This window comes from Nomascus leucogenys, chromosome 3, assembly GCF_006542625.1.
Source record: "Nomascus leucogenys isolate Asia chromosome 3, Asia_NLE_v1, whole genome shotgun sequence".
NCBI classification, from domain to species: domain Eukaryota; kingdom Metazoa; phylum Chordata; class Mammalia; order Primates; family Hylobatidae; genus Nomascus; species Nomascus leucogenys.
Genome location: NC_044383.1, coordinates 120,616,015 through 120,634,066, shown reverse-complemented (window position 1 = coordinate 120,634,066; position 18,052 = coordinate 120,616,015). Strand labels below are relative to the sequence as shown.

The window sequence follows — 18,052 nt, the reverse complement described above, 5'->3', positions numbered from 1 at the left end:
CATGCCCAGCTAATTTTTGTATTTTTAGTAGTAGAGACAGGGTTTTCCCATGTTAATCAGGCTGGTCTCCAACTCCTGACCTCAGGGGATCTGTCCACCCTGGCCTCCCAAACTGTTGGGATTACAGGCAGGAGCCACTGCACCTGGCCAGTTTTGAGTTTTGAGCCATGTTCAAAAAATTGTTTTGAAGGGAAAATAAAGTCAAGATATGGGAAATTTTCTAAGAATGTTGTTATTTAGTAAAATAACACATGGCTTCTGTCTTGCTAGTTGTGGTCTTGGGGGTGGTCACATGTGGGAGAGACTCTTATCTGGCCAGGAAGACGGGGCAGAGTATAGGGCGGTCAGTGCTCACAGAGGCAGCAGCCAGGCCCTAAGCCATCCAGAACAGTCAGGGCATTAGCACAGTTTATCTTGGCCCCACACACGGCCTGATTCCACTCATTGTCTTGGCTCCCTGTGGTGGCTATCAGGTCATGGGACTGCCTTGGGAAAAAAAAGTAATGGGCTATCCAGACAGGTTCCACTCCCTGCAATCTGTCCCTGAGGAAGGTCCCAAGAAACATTAGCAAGACTTTTCTTTGAAATGCCTTTCTATAATTACTTTTTCTGTCTCAGGAAGACAGTTTCATTGCACCTAATCTAAATTTAGGTTTCCTGATTCCATTCCATTCCTCATGGAAACAGTTTGGACGATATCCAAATAATGACCGCCTTCACTGATGTTTTAAGGAGGTGAAATTCAGACATGATTCCCCTCACCAGAGCTTAAGCTAGCTAAGGATGAACAGCCTCAAGCGTTTTCCCTGGTAGCCCCGGGGAAGCTGGAGCTGTGGGCTTGTTCACACTGTTGCTCAAGTATCCTGACCTTCTGGGGCAATGAGACAAAAAAAAAAAAAAAAAAAATCACTAGTTCTAGCATTGTCCTTCAGCTTTGCCTCTAGCATCCTTTAAAAGACCATATTCTCCACAACTCACAGAAGTGGAGGACAGCATTAATGTTAACAAAAAGTACAGGTAACTGTCCCAGGGCCCCAACAGATGTCCCTAGGGCCAGATAAAAGTGCTATCTGCCTTAACTCAAACTGTGCAGCGGAGAGATCAACGACTCTGAAGGACAGTCACCCCACATTCTGTCCTCTCAGGAATATGCAGCAAACAGTAATGAAAATATATGCCTAACCCAGGTGTATAAGGTCCCTCTGCCTTCCAGCTGGCATGTCCTGTAACTCCTTGCTACTGAAAGCATGGTCTCTACATAGACCCTAGGATCAGCTGCACCAGGGAGCTTGTTAAAAATGCAGAGTGTCAGGCCCTACCCCAGATATGCTGAACCAGAATCTGCATTTTAACAAGATCCCAGGGTGACTCACAATCACATTCAAGTTCACAGAAAGCTGCTCTGACCTGCAGGTGCAGGCAAAATGTTATCTCATTCTGGTCTGTGCTCTTCCTTTTACCTGCCCTTCTCTCACAATTGAAACATCTTCCAGGTACGGAGTCTTAGTCCACCCTATAGGTACATGGGAACCACGGAAGCAAAGAGGTGGGAAGAATCTCCCTTTCCTGGCCATCCTCTCCTCTCCATGTCCACAAAGCAAAACCACCAGTCAACAGTTCAAAGCAAATATCTCTATTTTGGAAACTGGGGATGCCTTTAGGAGCACTTCCTAAACTAGGAGGGAGTAAGTTAAAGCTCTCACCCATTTGAACTCTACCCATCTCAAGATTCCTGTTCTACAGTTCCATCCCCCTCCCAGGCATGGGGGCGGCCTCCTCCCCCCACTCAAAAAGAGCTCTGATGTCTCACTCTTCCTACCATCCTCCCTTCACCCTTGCAATGAGCCAAATCTGTGAATTTCTTTCTAAAGTTCTAGGTTTCAGTTAGGCAGGGACTTGTTCTGGTGACTCTAGGGCCCCTTGTTGGTGGTGGAGATGGCACTTCCTGATCTGATTTGCTTCTCCATTTTTGCACCAGTGTGAGTTGCAGATGGATGAGTTCCTCTAACTGGGGGACTTATTAAAATAGTTTCTCATGGAGAGGCAGTTCAGTGTAGTGGATACAGCAAAGTATGGAGCCAGAATCCTTGAATTTAAATCCCAAATCGACCTACAACAGCACCAGGTAGGCACTGGATAAGTTAGTATCTGCTATCCTTAGATAGGTGCAAATAATATCTGGAAATATTTCAGAATGCTGCAGGCTTGTGAATTGAAAGAGCAATTTGAAGTGATTATCTGAGAGCTTCATACAGGCTCACTGGAGGGAAAAGTAACATTTATGCTTAAGAGCCCCGAGACCATTTGCAATAGGTAGAGAGAGGAATCAATGTTTCTTGTTGCTTCTTCCTCAACCTTGATCTCCTGACTTCACAGGTAGCTTATCACTCCCAGCTTGAATTGCTTATGGACATGTTTCCCGTTGCTTCAATTCTGTCATTTTACTCGACTATCCCAGTGCTCTTTTCCTATTGCAGAAGTTTGTCTAGTGGGCACCTTTACTAACCTCCTTCTTAAAAATGATGTTGGAATACAGAAGTTAACGTAAAATAATTTCCACATAATTGTATAACTATAAGGAATAGAATTCAGGAATCAGAGGAGCTATATACAGATAGACAGGGAATTTCTCTTTTTAAAGGTACACTAATTGTAATAAGATCTTTTTTATGCAGGAGTACTTAGAATAGATTTCAGCAAATTTGGATCTTTGAGAACAATACTCCTCAAGTTACTAGGTCTTCTGTGTGGTGAGTCAGCCTGGGGGTGACATCCTGCGCTGTGTATCTGCTGGCATGGCTTTGGGAACCATTGCCAGGCTGGTTAACTTAGTTTAGGTATTAAGAAGATAGGAATTCTATTTTGACTTGTGCTGAAGCATACAAAAAAGAAAAAAAAGAATAAAAGAAGGTGTTTGTAAATTTATTTTTATTTTTTACAGAGCCTTGCTTTGTTACCCAGGCTGCTGGAGTGCTGTGGTGCTATCTCTTCTCAGTGCAACCTCTGCCTCCTGGGTTCAAGCGATTCTCCTGCCTCAACTTCCTGAGTAGCTGAGATTACAAGCGTGCATCACCATACCTGGCTAATTTTTGTATTTTTAGTAGAGACAGTGTTTCACCATGTTGGCCAGGCTGGTCTCGAACTCCTGGCCTCAAGTGATCCGCCTGCCTCAGCCTCCCAAATTGCTGGGATTACAGGCATGAGCCATTATGCCCGGCTGGAAGGAGCTCTTTACTGTCACATTGGTTGCAATTTGTGTGTGGGTTTAGAGCATTTCTAGATTTTCTATGAAATTTGGGTAGTTATTTTTACTTTCTTTAAAATGGTAGAGATGTCTAATGGAGTGAATCTAAAGAAATAGAGAAAAGGACCGTTTGCACAATATAACTATAAAAATTCCAATTTGAAGAAACCAAAAGATCATCTACTACAACAATTCATAAGATGTTGGCATCCCTTCAGTAGTATCCTTGTTAGAGATTGCTTTATCATATAGCAGGGAAATATACAGCTGTAGGAACCAAATAGACCAGGGTTTAAATATCAGTCCCATCACTTCCTGGCTATTTTACCTAAGTCAAATTGCTTAATTTCTATTAGCCTCAGTTTTCTTATCAATGAAATGGTGCATAAAAGCTACCCTGTATGTGGTTGGTAAAAATTAAATGAGATTTTATATATATATAAAGCACTTAGCACTATGCCTATGTATGCTATAAAAAATGTCATACATACCGGGCACAGTGGTCATGGCTGTAATCCTACTTACTACTTTGGGAGGCTGAGGCAGGAGGATCACTTGAGGCCAGGAGTTCAAGGCCAGCCTGGGCAATGTGGTAAGACCCTGTCTTTACAAAAAATTTAAAATTTAGCCAGGCATGGTGGCCCCTGCCTATGGTGTCAGCTACTCAGGGGGCTGTGGCAAGAGGATCGCTTGAGCTCAGGAGGTTGAGGCTGCAATGAGCTATGATTGCACCACTGCACTTCAGCCTGGGTGACAAAGCGAGTCCCTGTCTCAAAAAAAAAAAAAGAAAAACAAAAACAAAAACAAAAAACCATACAAAGCACTTAATAAAACTTAAAAGCAAAACCATACAAAACTCTCAGTTCTGTGAGCTTTTTAACTTGCCTACCTACTTTGAAGTGTTGTCATTAGGGATAGAATTATATATTTAAAGTACCTATCATTAGAGACTCATTAAGTTAGAAGGGCCATTATTATTTCTTCCAGATGATCATTCTACATCATTCATTCATTCATCAAATATTTAGGAGGAATTGACCGTGTGCCAGTGGTTTGAGGGAACTCAATGTGTGAGACACTTGTGTTCCCTGTTCAAGTCTGGAGGTGATTGGCTTGAGGTGGTTTGAGTGTGACAGCCAGAGAGAGGCAGAAGTTTGGGGCTAAGTGACAGGTAGGTGTTGGTGCCATTGACTAATCTAGGGTAGGCTGGAGGAAAATAAGACTTTGGGGCAGAAGAGGATGAAGAAGAAATCAAGGGTTCTATTTTTCCTGTATTAAGTTCAAGATGCTCATGAAACATTCAAGTGGAAGGTCATGGAGGTAGTTGAATATATAAGGCAACAGAGATTTGACTGGAGAAAACAATGGGTTCATTATGACAGATACATGGCATTTAAAACAACAGAGCTTGATGAGGTGCTGAAGAAAAAGTGTGTAAAAGAGAAGAGAGGCCCAAACTGAAATCTGAGGAGCCTCAACATTCAGAACTCAACTGGGCGCTGTGGTTCAAGCCTATAATCCCAGCACTTTGGGAGGACAAGGCAGGCAGAACACCTGAGGTTAGGAGTTTGAGACCAGCCTGGCCAACATGGCCAAACCTCGTCTGTACTGAAAATATAAAAATTAGCCGGGCATGGTGGCAAGCGCCTGTAATCCTATCTACTCCGGAGGCTGAGGCAGAAGAATCTCTTGAACTTGGAAGGCAGAGGTTGCAGTGATCACACCACTGCCCTCCAGCCTGGGTGACAGAACAAGACTCTGTGTCAGAAAAAAAAAAAGAAAGAAAGAAAGAAAGAAAGAAAGAAAAAGCCAAAGAAAAGAACTCGATGGAGCACAAGTAGCTGAGTAATGCCCCAGGAAGCCGGCATCATTGTTGGACAGCTCAGATGTTCAGGATGTTTCATTTTGAGCCTACCTCATTGGAATTTCAAAATATTGGCCTCTTTGGAGCAATACAGAGCAAGTCTGTTCCTTCAAGCAGATGAAAAGCTCCCTGCATGTCTTCCACTGGACTTCTCCCCTTTAGCTTAAAACTATCCACAGTCCTGAAACATGGCTCAGAAGCAGATATTACCCAAACCCTACTCTTACAGCTCGGCCAGCCAGCCACATGCAGGACCCCGAAGCAAATAAGACGGTAAGTGCAAGGAAAACAAATGAATCACTTTGAAAACCCACTGCTGTTGTCTGAATGAAGCATGACTGTGGCTACAACAAACAGCAGTTGTATAAAGCAAGGTCTTTCAGAGAAAACCGTAAGACAAAGAGAGCACATTCTACAGTCAGTTGTGCTTCAAGCAGTATCTTTAAAATTATGGAGTAGGAAAGCATGTGCTAGTGATGTCAAAGCAATGCAAACCAGCTGGACTTCAGCTAGAATTTAGTCAGATGTTCACGTTTCCTCCTGGAGTTCATTACTCCAGGTAATTCATTTGTCTTTGCTCAATTTTTGTTTTTTGTTTTTGTTTTTGTTTTAAAAGACAGGGTCTCAGGCCAGGCGTGATGGCTCACGGCTGTAATCCCAGCACTTTGGGAGGCCGAGGCAGGCAGATCACTTGAGGTAGGGAATTTCAGACCAGCCCAGCCAACATGGTGAAACCCCATTTCTACTAAAAATACAAAAATTAGCCGGGCGTGGTGGTGAGCGCCTGTAATCCCAGCTATTCCAGAGACTGAGGCAGGAGAATCGCTTGAATCCAGGAGGTGGAGGTTGCAGTGAGCCAAGATCGCACCACTGCACTCCAGCCTGGGTGACAGAGTCAGGTTCAATCTCAAAAAAAACAAAAAAAAGACAGGGTCTCACTGTCACCCAGGCTGGAGTGCAGTGGCTTTTTTTGTTTTTAGACAGAGTTTCGCTCTTGTCATTCAGGCTGGAGTGCAATGGCACGATCTTGGCTCACTGCAACCTCTGACTCTCGGGTTCAAACAATTCTCCTGCCTCAGCCTCCCAAGTAGCTGGGATTACAGATGCCCACCACCACACCCAGCTTATTTTTGTAGGGATGGAGTTTAATCATTTTGGCCAGGCTGGTCTCGAATTCCTGACCTCAGGTGATCCATCTGCCTCGGCCTCCCAAAGTGCTGGGATTACAGGCATGAGCCACTGCTCCCGGCCTAGTGCAGCGGCTTGATCATAGCTCACTGAAGCCTCGACCTCCTAGGCTCAAGCAATCCTCCCACCTCAGTCTCCTGAGTAGCTGGGACTCAAGGTGCATGCCACCACATCCAGCTCAGTTTGGTTTTGATTTCCATTCCACAACTCTGATATAGTGCGTTTGTTACTCAGCTAAGTAACTTTATATTTGAATATCCATTTATTGACTTTGACATCACCCCAAGCTTTGCCCTCCACTCTTAATTTATGGTCCAATATTTACCTACTACTTCAGTTCTTACCCAGGTTTTGGTCCTGCTGTACCCTGACATATCTCAGGAAAGCCACATGCAAAAACCAATACTGTAGGTAAACACTCCAGCCATTATCCAAAGGTCATTTTACAGATGTGCTCTGTGTGGAACTGGAAATTGATCTGCATTCATTTTTCAGACACCTCTGCATATATAACAGTGTTGGTACCTAGTAATTTCCCGAGCAAGAGACAGCTGATAATCAAAGTGTTTGGACTGCTCCTGCCTGACAGAACTGTGAGATATGGTCTCCACATCTAGGTACTAAGTATCTGACCAGACAGATTGTTGAAGTAGTTCTACTCAGGGTACTATGATGCAGGTCTGGAATTTACTTCTCTTTGTGATGTTAACCGTCACCCAACCATGGGACCATTGGTGTGAGTCTTTCCACCTTTCTAAGGTTCACTCCCTCATTAGCATCTCATCCTAAGGACACCTCCTACCTCCTTGTCCTCTAAGCAATGCTTTTCAAACCCTACAGACCAGTGGCTGCATCAGAATAATGAGGAAGGGCTTTTGGAATACTATGCAGCCATGTCCCTTTGCAGGGACATGGATGAAGCTGGAAACTGTCATTCTCAGCAAACTAACACAAGAACAGAAAACCAAATACCACATGTTCTCACTCATAAGTGGGAGTTGAACAATGAGAACACATGGACACGGGGTGGGGCATCACACACCGAAGCCTGTCGGCGAGTGGGGGGCTGGGGGAGGGATAACATTAGGAGAAATACCTAATGTAGAAGACAGGGTTGATGGCCGCAGCAAACCACCACGGCACGTGCATACCTATGTAACAAACCTGCACGTTCTGCACATGTACCCCAGAACTTAAACACTTAAAGTATATATATATATATGTGTGTGTGTGTGTGTGTGTGTATATATATATATAGCATATATAGTGTATATATAGTATATTCATATCATATATATATACTATATATAATATATATATAAGATACAGTATATATACTATATATATAGTATATATATATGATATGATACAGTATATATATATGAGATATGAATATTATATTCTTCAGGAGATTTTGATTCAATAGGCCTCAGGTGAGGCTAAAACCCTACCTTTTCTAATGTTCCTTGTATGATTCTGATGAGTGACCAGGTTGGGAATCACGCTTACAGAAAGTCCAAGTCAGGAACAGGAGGTTGTGACTTCCTGGGCCACATCTTCTCTCTGGTCTCACTCTATCTGGTTAGCTTCATCCAGTAAGCCCTTTGGTCAGTTTGTTCCCATTCTGACCATTATGATTCCTCATAATGTTTCTGTTCTAATTCTCCTGACTTAATGGACTCATTGGTCATTCCAGATGCTCTGATCCTAATAATGCTTTTTATACTGTTTTCTAGTTTACTAAGAAGAGTCACCAATTTTGTTTCTGTGGTTTGGTATGAAATAAGGTGGCAGAAAAAGCACTCTCCAAATATCCATGCACTCCTGACATTTTTCAGCAGCCCACATTACTAGTTCTGGCCCAGGGATTGGGAGCAGAAGAGACACGTGTCATCTCTGAGTTGAGGCTGTTAAGAGCTGGTGAAACTTTCCATTCTTCTCTTCCTCTCTAGCAGTGACCTGAGAAGCTACATATTGACATGGTGCTACCACGGATGGAGAAGCCTGCATTGCTGAATCACAGGATGAAGGCGAATCCCTGCCAGCCTCCATCCGTCTCTGGGTGAGCAATAAATAAACTTTTTGCTGAGCCACAGAAATTTCAGGGTTGATTTGTTACCACAGCATGGCCTACCCTGTCCAGGACTAAACAAAACAGTGATTTCTTGGTAAAATACTGCCAAGATAACAAAGCCAACCCATCACGACCCAATTTCCTAATTTCTTGTTCTCTTTCCTTTCCAAATAGCACATAGTGGACACCCATTGGACACCACAAAGACAAAATAATGCTAGTTACAAGGGATGAAACAGCTCATTAGTGAAAGAAAAAGTAGCTCTCACTTAAACTGTGATTGACCTTCCAGGAAAGTCATTTTCAATCATATTTAAATCCTTTAACATTTCCCTTACCTCTTGTTCATTCTATACCAAAGGTGGCAGACTCCGATGTGAGGGTAAAATGCATGGAGTAGGCAGATCTAAAACAATGGGTAATGTGGAGCTTTGCACTTAAGAACAGAGCAAATAGAAAAGGGCTTGGCCATCTGAAGATATTCAAATCAATAAAAATAACAGCTCTGGCTAATTAAGAGACTGCAGCCCCAATCAGCCTGCCACCAGAAGCTATGACCTGAAGCTAGACATACCACTAGAACTCCATCAGGTCTAAAAATCACTTTTGAATTTTAGTATATACATGTCAAAATACTATGCAGCCATTCAAAGATATGAAGCATGCTGGATGCAGTAGCTCATGCCTATAATCCCAACACTTGAGGAAGCTGAGGCGGAAGGATTTCTTTTCTTTTTTTTGAGATGGAGTCTCACTCCGTTGCCTAGGCTGGAGTGCAGTGGCACCATCTCGGCTCACTGCAGCCTCCACCTCCCCAGTTCAAGCGATTCTCCTACCTCAGCCTCCCAAGTAGCTGGGATTACAGGTGCGCACCACCACACCCAGTTAATTTTTGTATTTTTAGTAGAGACAGGGTGTCACCATGTTGGCCAGGCTGGTCTCGAACTCCTTGCCTTAGGTGATCCACCCACCTCGGCCTCCCAGAGTGCTGGGATTACAGGCTTGAGCCACCACATCCGGTCTGCCTTCCTGCTTAATACCCACAGAATGAGCACTCTCCAGAGGAATCAACAATGCCTGTTTGGTAGGGAGGATTTCTTAAGCCCAAGAGTCCAAGAACGGCCCTGGCAACATAGCGAAACTCCATCTCTACAAAAAATTTAAAAAGTTAGCTGGGCATGGTGATGCACGCTTTTAGTCTTAGCTACTTAGGTGGCTGAGGTGGCAGGATCTTTTGAGCCTGGGAGGTTGGGGGCAGTAAGCCATGATCTCAACTTTCACTCCAGTCTAGGCAATAGAGTGTGACCCTGTCTCCAAAATAAATAAATAATAAATAATAAATAAAAATACGATATAGAAGAATAGTAACTGGGAAGAAAAATTACTTATAATATATGTATGTGTTTTTAAAATTAAAAAACAATTATAATATCTAATTTATTAAAATAAAATGTGTAGAAAAAAAGACTAGAAGTAGGGTTCATGTACCTAATTAATGGTTGATATCTGTAGGTTGCAGGCTTTTCCCACTCTCCTAAAATAAACGTGTATTGTTTTGTAGTCATCAGGAAAGAAATGTTATCTTAAAAATTTGTATCTTGGAATAAAGGGCAAATATATCACTATGTTAACTACAAAAATTACTGATTTTTAAATTCTAACTATATAATGTGTACTATGATATCTTGTGTGTTTGGTGTGCTTTAAATCAATGGTTGTACTAAATTACACAGAAACTAACCTGGAACTGCCACTCATCTACAAGTTCTAGTTAGGTTGAAACATATATCTATTATCCTTTATATATTTCAGAAGAAAATTTTGCTCATTTTAGTGATCACCATAATTATATGGCAAAAGAGAACAAACCACATCTCAAAAACATAACAGCACGGGGGCAAGTGGTAACAGACAATGGAAAATATCCTGTAATTACAGCTGCCAAAAGAATGCAAATAATTAAGAAAACTTTTTGTTCTCCAAGTTTTTGTTCCACTGTTTATTCATTGGAATGACTTGGTATTTGGTGAGTTCCCAACAGGCTTGAGACTGGTTCATTAAACTCTAATCTGATTAGGACTTTTTGTTTCTTTGTTCTCTGTGTCCTCAGGTGGCAATTTTGGCAGAACATCATAAATTTTTGCCCTGCATCTAGGTACAGTAACATAACTTTGCCTATGTATTACATAATAAGAATACAATTCTCAGGATCAATCCTAAAAAGGCAACTCTAGTTAATCAAGTCTACTTCTGTCCAAATAATCTTCAACATATGAATTTTACTTGTAATACACATGTGTATCACTGCACTAGATACACATTTATGTATGGATAGCCGGGCATATATATTTTCCCAGAGCAATTCCCAGATGAACATTTCACTTTTTTTTTTTTTTTTTTTTTTTTTTGAGATGGAGTCTCGCTCTGTCACCCAGGCTGGAGTGCAGTGGCGCGATCTCGGCTCACTGCAAGCTCCGCCTCCCGGGTTCACGCCATTCTCCTGCCTCAGCCTCTCCGAGTAGCTGGGACTACAGGCGCCCGCCACCACGACCGGCTAATTTTTTGTATTTTTTAGTAGAGACGGGGTTTCACCGTGGTCTCGATCTCCTGACCTTGCGATCCGCCCGCCTCGGCCTCCCAAAGTGCTGGGATTACAAGCGTGAGCCACCGTGCCCGGCCAAACATTTTACTTTTTAAAAATGTTTTTAAAAACTTTTTGAAAGGTTTTCCTAAATCTTATTTCTCTAAATAAAGGTTGACTTAATGTATTTGAATCAGGTGGCAAGATGGGTGAAAAACATGGTGAGGAAGGTTATTTGTCAGAAAAAGAAACTGCATATAAGACCAGTTGGATAAGAAGAATTGCAAGACCATCAGGAGAAGGCTTTAAATTAAATACGAAATACAGCTAGGGCCCAGTAAAATCTTCAATATTGAAGAGCTAGTATGAGTCATCTTGCTATGCCAGGGGGCAGAAAGACTGTTGGGGGGAAATGGCCACTAGACGCTATCTACAGTCACTGCTGGATTATCCTGGAGGCACAGATAAATAAATAAACATACATCGGAAAATTTTCACTTTAATAAATTCACCCAGACTTTTATAATCAATAAATCATCTAGAAAGAAAAACCATTCTGCTATCAGCATACTTACGAACTTTATGTTAGTTCAAAAAATAAAATGGTATTTCTATTTACGTATGGAGGAGCTCAGGGACTCTAAAAGTCTTATTCTGGTCCTGGCAACAATTCAGGTGAATAGGGAATGAAAATGAAGACCCATGTCAGGGCAGGTCCTGGATGAGATTTAGAAAGTTTTGGACGAGACAAAGGTCCTAATAGAGGTGGGTGGGCTTAAGGTTCTGGGCAGCTCTGCAATGGTGGCTGTGTGCACTCTAGCAGGGTAGAAGTAGTGGTCTTCATACACTTTCCTGACAGCATGCCATCATCTGGATATGCAGTCCTCAGCTCTTGGAGCAGCAGGTGGTTTAGGGGAGACCTATGCTTCCTGTGGGAGGCATTTGAATGGCAATCAGTTTTGTAACATTTGCATTGTTGGAGGTGTTTCGTTACTCACACATGAGTATAGAAAAACAGTAGAGTCTAGAAAATGTATTGAGTATAGAAAATGTATGGAGAGTATAGAAAATGTATTAAGTATAGAAAATGTATTGAGTATAGAAAATATATTGAGAGTATAGAAATGTATTAGAGTATAGAAAATGTATTTAGTAGAGTATAGAAAATGTAATGAGTATAGAGTATAGAAAATGTATTGAGTATAGAAAATGTATTGAGAGTATAGAAAATGTATTGAGTATAGAGAGTACAGAAAATGTATTGAGTATAGAAAATGTATTGAGTACAATCTAGAAAATGTATTGAGTATAGAAAATATACTGAGTAGAGTATAGAAAATGTATTGAGTATAGAAAATATATTGAGTATAGAAAATGTATTGAGTAGAGTATAGAAAATGTATTGAGTATAGAAAAATGTATTGAGTATAGAAAATGTATTGAGTAGAGTATAGAAAATGTATGCCAAGGCCAGTCTCAGTGGTTTTCGCTTGTAATCCCAGCACTTTGGGACGCCAAGCTGTGAGCCTCACTTGAGGCCCGGAGTTTGAGACCAGCCTGGGTAACATAGTGAGCCTCTGTCTCTAAAACATTTTTAAAATTAGCTGTGCGTGGTGGCATGCACCTGTAGTCTCAGCTACTCAGGAGGCTGAGGCAGGAGGATTGATTGAGCCCAGGAGTTCGAGGCTGCAGTGAGCCATGATCACACCACTTTACTCCACCCTGGGTGACAGAGTGAGACCCTGTGAAAGAAAGAAAGAAAAGAACAAGAAGGAAGGAAGGAAGGAGAGGAGAGAGGAGGAGAGAGGAGAGGAGGGAAGGGAAGGGAGGGAAGGAAGGGAGGGAAGAGAGAGAGAGAAAGAAAAAGAAAGAGAGGGAGAGAGAAAGAGGAGGAAGAGAGAGAAAGAGAAAGAAGAGAAAGAGGGAGGAAGAGAGAGAGAAAGAGAAAAAAGAAGAAGGAAGGAAGGAGAGAAAGCAAGCAAGCAAGCAAGCAAGAAAGAAGGAAAATGTCAGACTGGTTGTCAACCTATGAGTGACAGGCAGCATCATACAACAAAAATAGACATGATGACAGAATCTCAAATTTGATCTAAAGCAGATCGTCTCAAGTTCTGTAATGGCATCAAAATGAACTGTCCTCAATTGAAAAGAGCCAGTACATCCTATTTTAAAATCTACAGAAATGCACCTGTGTTTCCCATCACTGTACCATGACTCCAGTTTCCAAGTTTGCAATGCAGTGAAAAACACACACACACACACACACACACACACACACACACACCCTAAAATCCTTCTCTATCTTAAGCTTCAAACCACTGCAGACTTGAAGCAAAGGTAAAAGAAACCCTTCTAACCTCCATTTTTTCTTTTTGGTGCTTAACAGGCAATCCTAACATTAACAAGTTTAGTTCCATGAAACAGCTTCTGGGCCAAAAGATAAGACTTCCTTCCCCCACAGATCACATTTTCTCAAATATTTTTCAAAGCTGAGGTGTAAGCCTTTTAATAGAATTATGCAAATTTTGCCCCAACTCTAAATGTTTTAGGAACTAAATAACCGCTTTGAAGAATCACAGTTTTGCAGTGTCCACATTGGAAATAAATGCTAGAAACTGCAGGCAATGAAAGGGATGGCGGTGGCACCCCAAAAGTGGGAATTTGTCTTTAACGTTATTTTGCACAAACCTAAGGCAACCTCTGCTACTGAAAGGTCAGTTTTGACTCTCTGGGATGAAAATGCTGACCAGTCATTAGGGGATTATCTGCTTGGCAGAGTAGAAGAAGTCCAGCTCAAATGCATCTCATTCCTGATTTGAACTGGCTGAAGGACTAAAAACATCTCAGGCACAAGTCAGGGCAATGAACAGTGAGGCTAGAGACTTGTATAACTCCTAAAACTGAGATGCCAAAGGACATCTGAAAAAGGGCTATGGCTTATTGTGAAGAAATATGATATTTCCTAGTTGGTTTTTTTTTTTAAATAATGGAAGTCATTTTCTTTTAAATGGTACTTAGGAAAGGATTATTATGAACAATGTCTTCCAGTCCGACACATGCTTAGCACTGCAGACTGGGTAAGACACCCTGTTTAATGGAAGATTAGTATAGTCATATACATAAGCTAGAACATGGAAAAGCACACAAACTGTTCTGATTCTGCAACTCTTGGGCCTTCTGTATGTGGGTAAAGAAAAGCACTTATGTGGAACTTCCAGAAGCACTGTCTTATCACTAAGGGCACTCTTTAGGACTAAATGGCTCATAAAAAGACAGTGATTTTTTTTTTTTTTTTTGGACTTAGGTAAGGTAGAAACAAGAAAACATTTTCTTGTTGCAAACTCATAGACCCTGCAGCATGGCTTAAAACAGTTAGGAGTGTCCCTGCTCCCTCTGTGGGCTGGTTCTTTTCTCAGCTGTTCCCTTTTCTGGGAGAATGGCCTCTTCTCCCTAAAAAGAGTGCTTGAAGGTGGTGTGTTTGGCAAAACAGGCTCGGCACAAAGGAAGAGCACAAAAGAAGGAGTGCAGCATATGGAAACCTTTGCCAAGTTATTATTTTTATTCCAGTTTAGCTTTTTAAGGGTCACTAGCTAAGGCTGACATTTATTGCCATCATGTTATTTCCTAAGACTGAAAATCTAACCCCAATCAACTTTCAAAAATGCACTGATATATTTTAAAACACACACAATGATGACAAAACCCCCAAATTGCAGCCTGTCCTCTCTCTTTGTATCATGCCTACCTGCCTTGGCACTGTCCAGACTGTATGCCCTTAGAAGCAGCTCCTTGCCTGCAGCTGTGTGGTGTCTTGTTTGCCATCGACCACCTGTGCTATGTACACACTCAGCTGGCATTTCTGCCAAGAAGCTAAAGTCAGGAACACCAGCAATTTCAAATATGTAATCAGGTTTCAAATTAAAGTCCTTGTGCTTCTGGTACATGGGAGTGTTCCCAGAAAGAGTGGGGGGTCTGCTGTCACTCTTCTAGCTGCTGTGTAATTTTTTTTTGCAAGGCGCTTGATATGTATCTGGCTTTAAAACTGACATCGCCAGGCATCAGAAGTGAGAAATTTTGTCCTTGATTTATTTGTTCTTGTTTGTGTTCAGTTATGATTAGAAGTCACCTCTACACAGCTGCTCTACAATTTGTACTGCATTTGCTTCTGGGATTTCTAACCGCACTGTTCAGTGGAATAACATTAACAATATGAAAAATGAAGTCCGTTTTTATAGTGGAGTGGATAGTGTTTTATTAAAAATGGCTAACAGCTGTAATTTGTAGGTAGTTAACTCATGTGAAGTTTAACTTTATCATATATTTTTCCCTAGGAAAATATTTTATATAAGCAGAAAGACAAATGTGAAAAAGTAAATCAAACCCAAAACACACCTACCAAAGTAATTCTGATCACAATAGTGACATCTCTGCTGCTATGTTTCTGGAAAAAAAAAAAAAAAAAAAAGGGCTCCCCACTTTAGTCTGGAATGATAGTAAGTAGTAAAAAGAAAATATATAGCTGTTGATGTTTTTGTTTTCTTTTCTTTTTCCCAAAATAACAAGGACTTCCTAGACACAGACAAGCTACATGTTCTTTTCCAAAAATTTCCTGCAACAGAGTTTTCTGACAGAGTCATATCACGATTCTAAATGTGAATAACACAGCAAAAAGAAAGAAAAGGGATATTTTTTGGCTGGTACTCATGGGTATTAGTTTGTACTCTTGCAAGCTAACTGAGTATCCACAGACCTTGTGTGGATGGCTTTGATGCTCTTTCTGCTACAGGCTGGTTTGGGTGCCTGAGTTAGAAGTGTTAAAAGGGCACAGAAAACAGATCTCCTGATTGGCTTCTTTTTCTGAGCACCATTACCTAGGGCACAATTGTGAAAGAAGATATCAGGAATGATAAGAAGACAGGATCACACCTCAGGGAAAAAAGAGACCATCATAACTACAGATGGTGCCTCTAATGTAAAGGTGGCTACAAATGTGTGTGAAGAAGTGGATAGTGTTCTTGTTTTGCAGTGCCTAGAGTTTAAAATTTAGTATAGTAGGGTCTATGGATATTCCGTTAGCTTTTGAGAGTACAAACTATACCCGTGTGTACCAGCCAAAAAAATCCCTTTTTTTTTTTGCTTTTTGCCATGTTATTCATATTTAGAATTGCAATCTAATCCCTTCTGAAAACTCTGTTGCAGTAAACCGTTTTCCATTATTCTTATCATCTTCTAACATGCCATTTGATATGTTAGAAATATTAAATATTAGCCTGTTCTTTATTTTCTGCACACTCTTCCTCCCCAACCGGAATGTAAGTGCCAGGGAAGCTTTGTTTGCTTTATTTACCCCTCTAGCCCTAACCCTAGATCAGTGCCAGGCACGTAGTTGTCTGCTGACTTAGTAATGAGTAATCCCTTTTAGTCCTGTGTTTCTATGAAGCTGATTGATAATAAGCTTATAGCTTCTGAAGTTACGTTATATTATTCTACATTCATGGAACACCAAAGGCAAAATCTCTATCTTTTTTTTTCAAGGTACAGTGCAGACTGCTAACGCTTGGAGAATTTTAATGTTATTACTTGAAGTGAGTTGAGGCTTCCTCTTAATTGGAGAATGACTGCTTGGTTATCAGTTTAACTGCTTGTGAGATTGTTAGTTTTTTGAGTAGAGGTCAGGAATAACACTGCAAGAGAATATATTTTCCAAACTCCTCCTATAAATGCACCATCCAATTAAAGAAAGCTGAGATAACATTACTTCAAGGCACTTTCAAAAAAAGATGTCAAATTTTGCACACAAGTGGAGTGCTGCTTTTATTTCACATACGTGCTCATATCTGTTTTTAATAGAATGTTGATAGAGAAATCTTGTTACTGCTGGAAAGAAATGAAGAACAAATGTTCTCTTACAACTTGCAAATTTTAGCCAGTAAGTTCTGGGTTTCTTGGACTAGTGAGCATAAGTATCAGCTAGTGTGTTTTCTAAAAAAAGGTTTATTTCTGGGCCCATATTCTGGGAGCTTCTGATTCAGTAGGTAAAAGTAGGGTGCAGTAATCAGAAATGTTTATAATTATGCCATGGGATTTGGATGCAGGTGGTCTGCAGACTTCACTTTGAGAATAATAAAAAATAAGAACCCTGATTTGTGAAAGGTCCTATAGGATCTTGGTTTCCTCTTGAGCATAACAGTTACTAAATTATAATTCAGGTACCCAGCTGCCAGGTGAATGGCTTTATGTTTTGATTATAAGAAAAGTAAAATGGCCAAGAAACTCTTAGAACACGCTTTACAGTTCTAAAAATGTTTATCTTTTCTATTCTTTAATTGACTGAGGCTTCTGTTTAGGTTAATGCCACAAATGTTGATGCCACGAAGGTGAAGTACAGAAAGAAAGTTAATAAAAATATTTATTTGGCATCTGGCAAACTATAAAATATTTTCTCACATGTTACCTAATTTGATTCTCATAGTAGCTCTGTCGGGGAGTTAGGGCAGGTATGTGTTAATTTTGCCTATGAGCAAACAGAGGTCTGAGGAGGTTCTAACTTGCCCAATGCCAGATAGTAGAAATAAACAGCAGGGAAGCCACTCTTCCTGGGACTGCTCATGCCTAGTGTGTGTAGTGTTGGTTCAACTACCTTTCATGGTCCCCTAATATATCTAAATATATTCCTTAATGTCTTTCTCTCCTGACTCTTTCATCTCTAGAGACATTGCATAGGGAACATTTAACACTGCGCTTAGGAGGAAGAGGAGGAGGGTTGGATGCTATTGTGTGTTCAGGAGTAAATGAGATAATATATGTGAAAGTCTTTGTAGTTATAAAATATTATACATAAGCATGCATATATTATTAGTGCATTGTATATTGCATATTATATTATTGCTTATCCTTTTCAGAGCATTACTGCATCGTATAGGAAATTCTTGGCCAGGCACAGTGGCTCATGCCTGTAATCCCAGCACTCTGGGAGGCCAAGGTGGGCGTATTACTTGAGGCCAGGAGTTCGAAACCGTGTCTCTACTAAAAATAGAAAAATTAGCTGGGTGTGTTGGCACACGCCTGTAATCTCAGCTATTCGGGAGGCTGAGGCATGAG

The 18,052-nt window shown here is 41.0% G+C and overlaps 1 long non-coding RNA gene across 1 annotated transcript in view; it reads right to left on the bottom strand.

Annotated features, from left to right (window-relative positions):
• The window catches only part of LOC115832451, a 66,597-nt gene that overhangs the window by 23,338 nt on the left and 25,207 nt on the right, over positions 1–18,052 (bottom strand). The gene's annotated exons all lie outside the window — the stretch shown is intronic.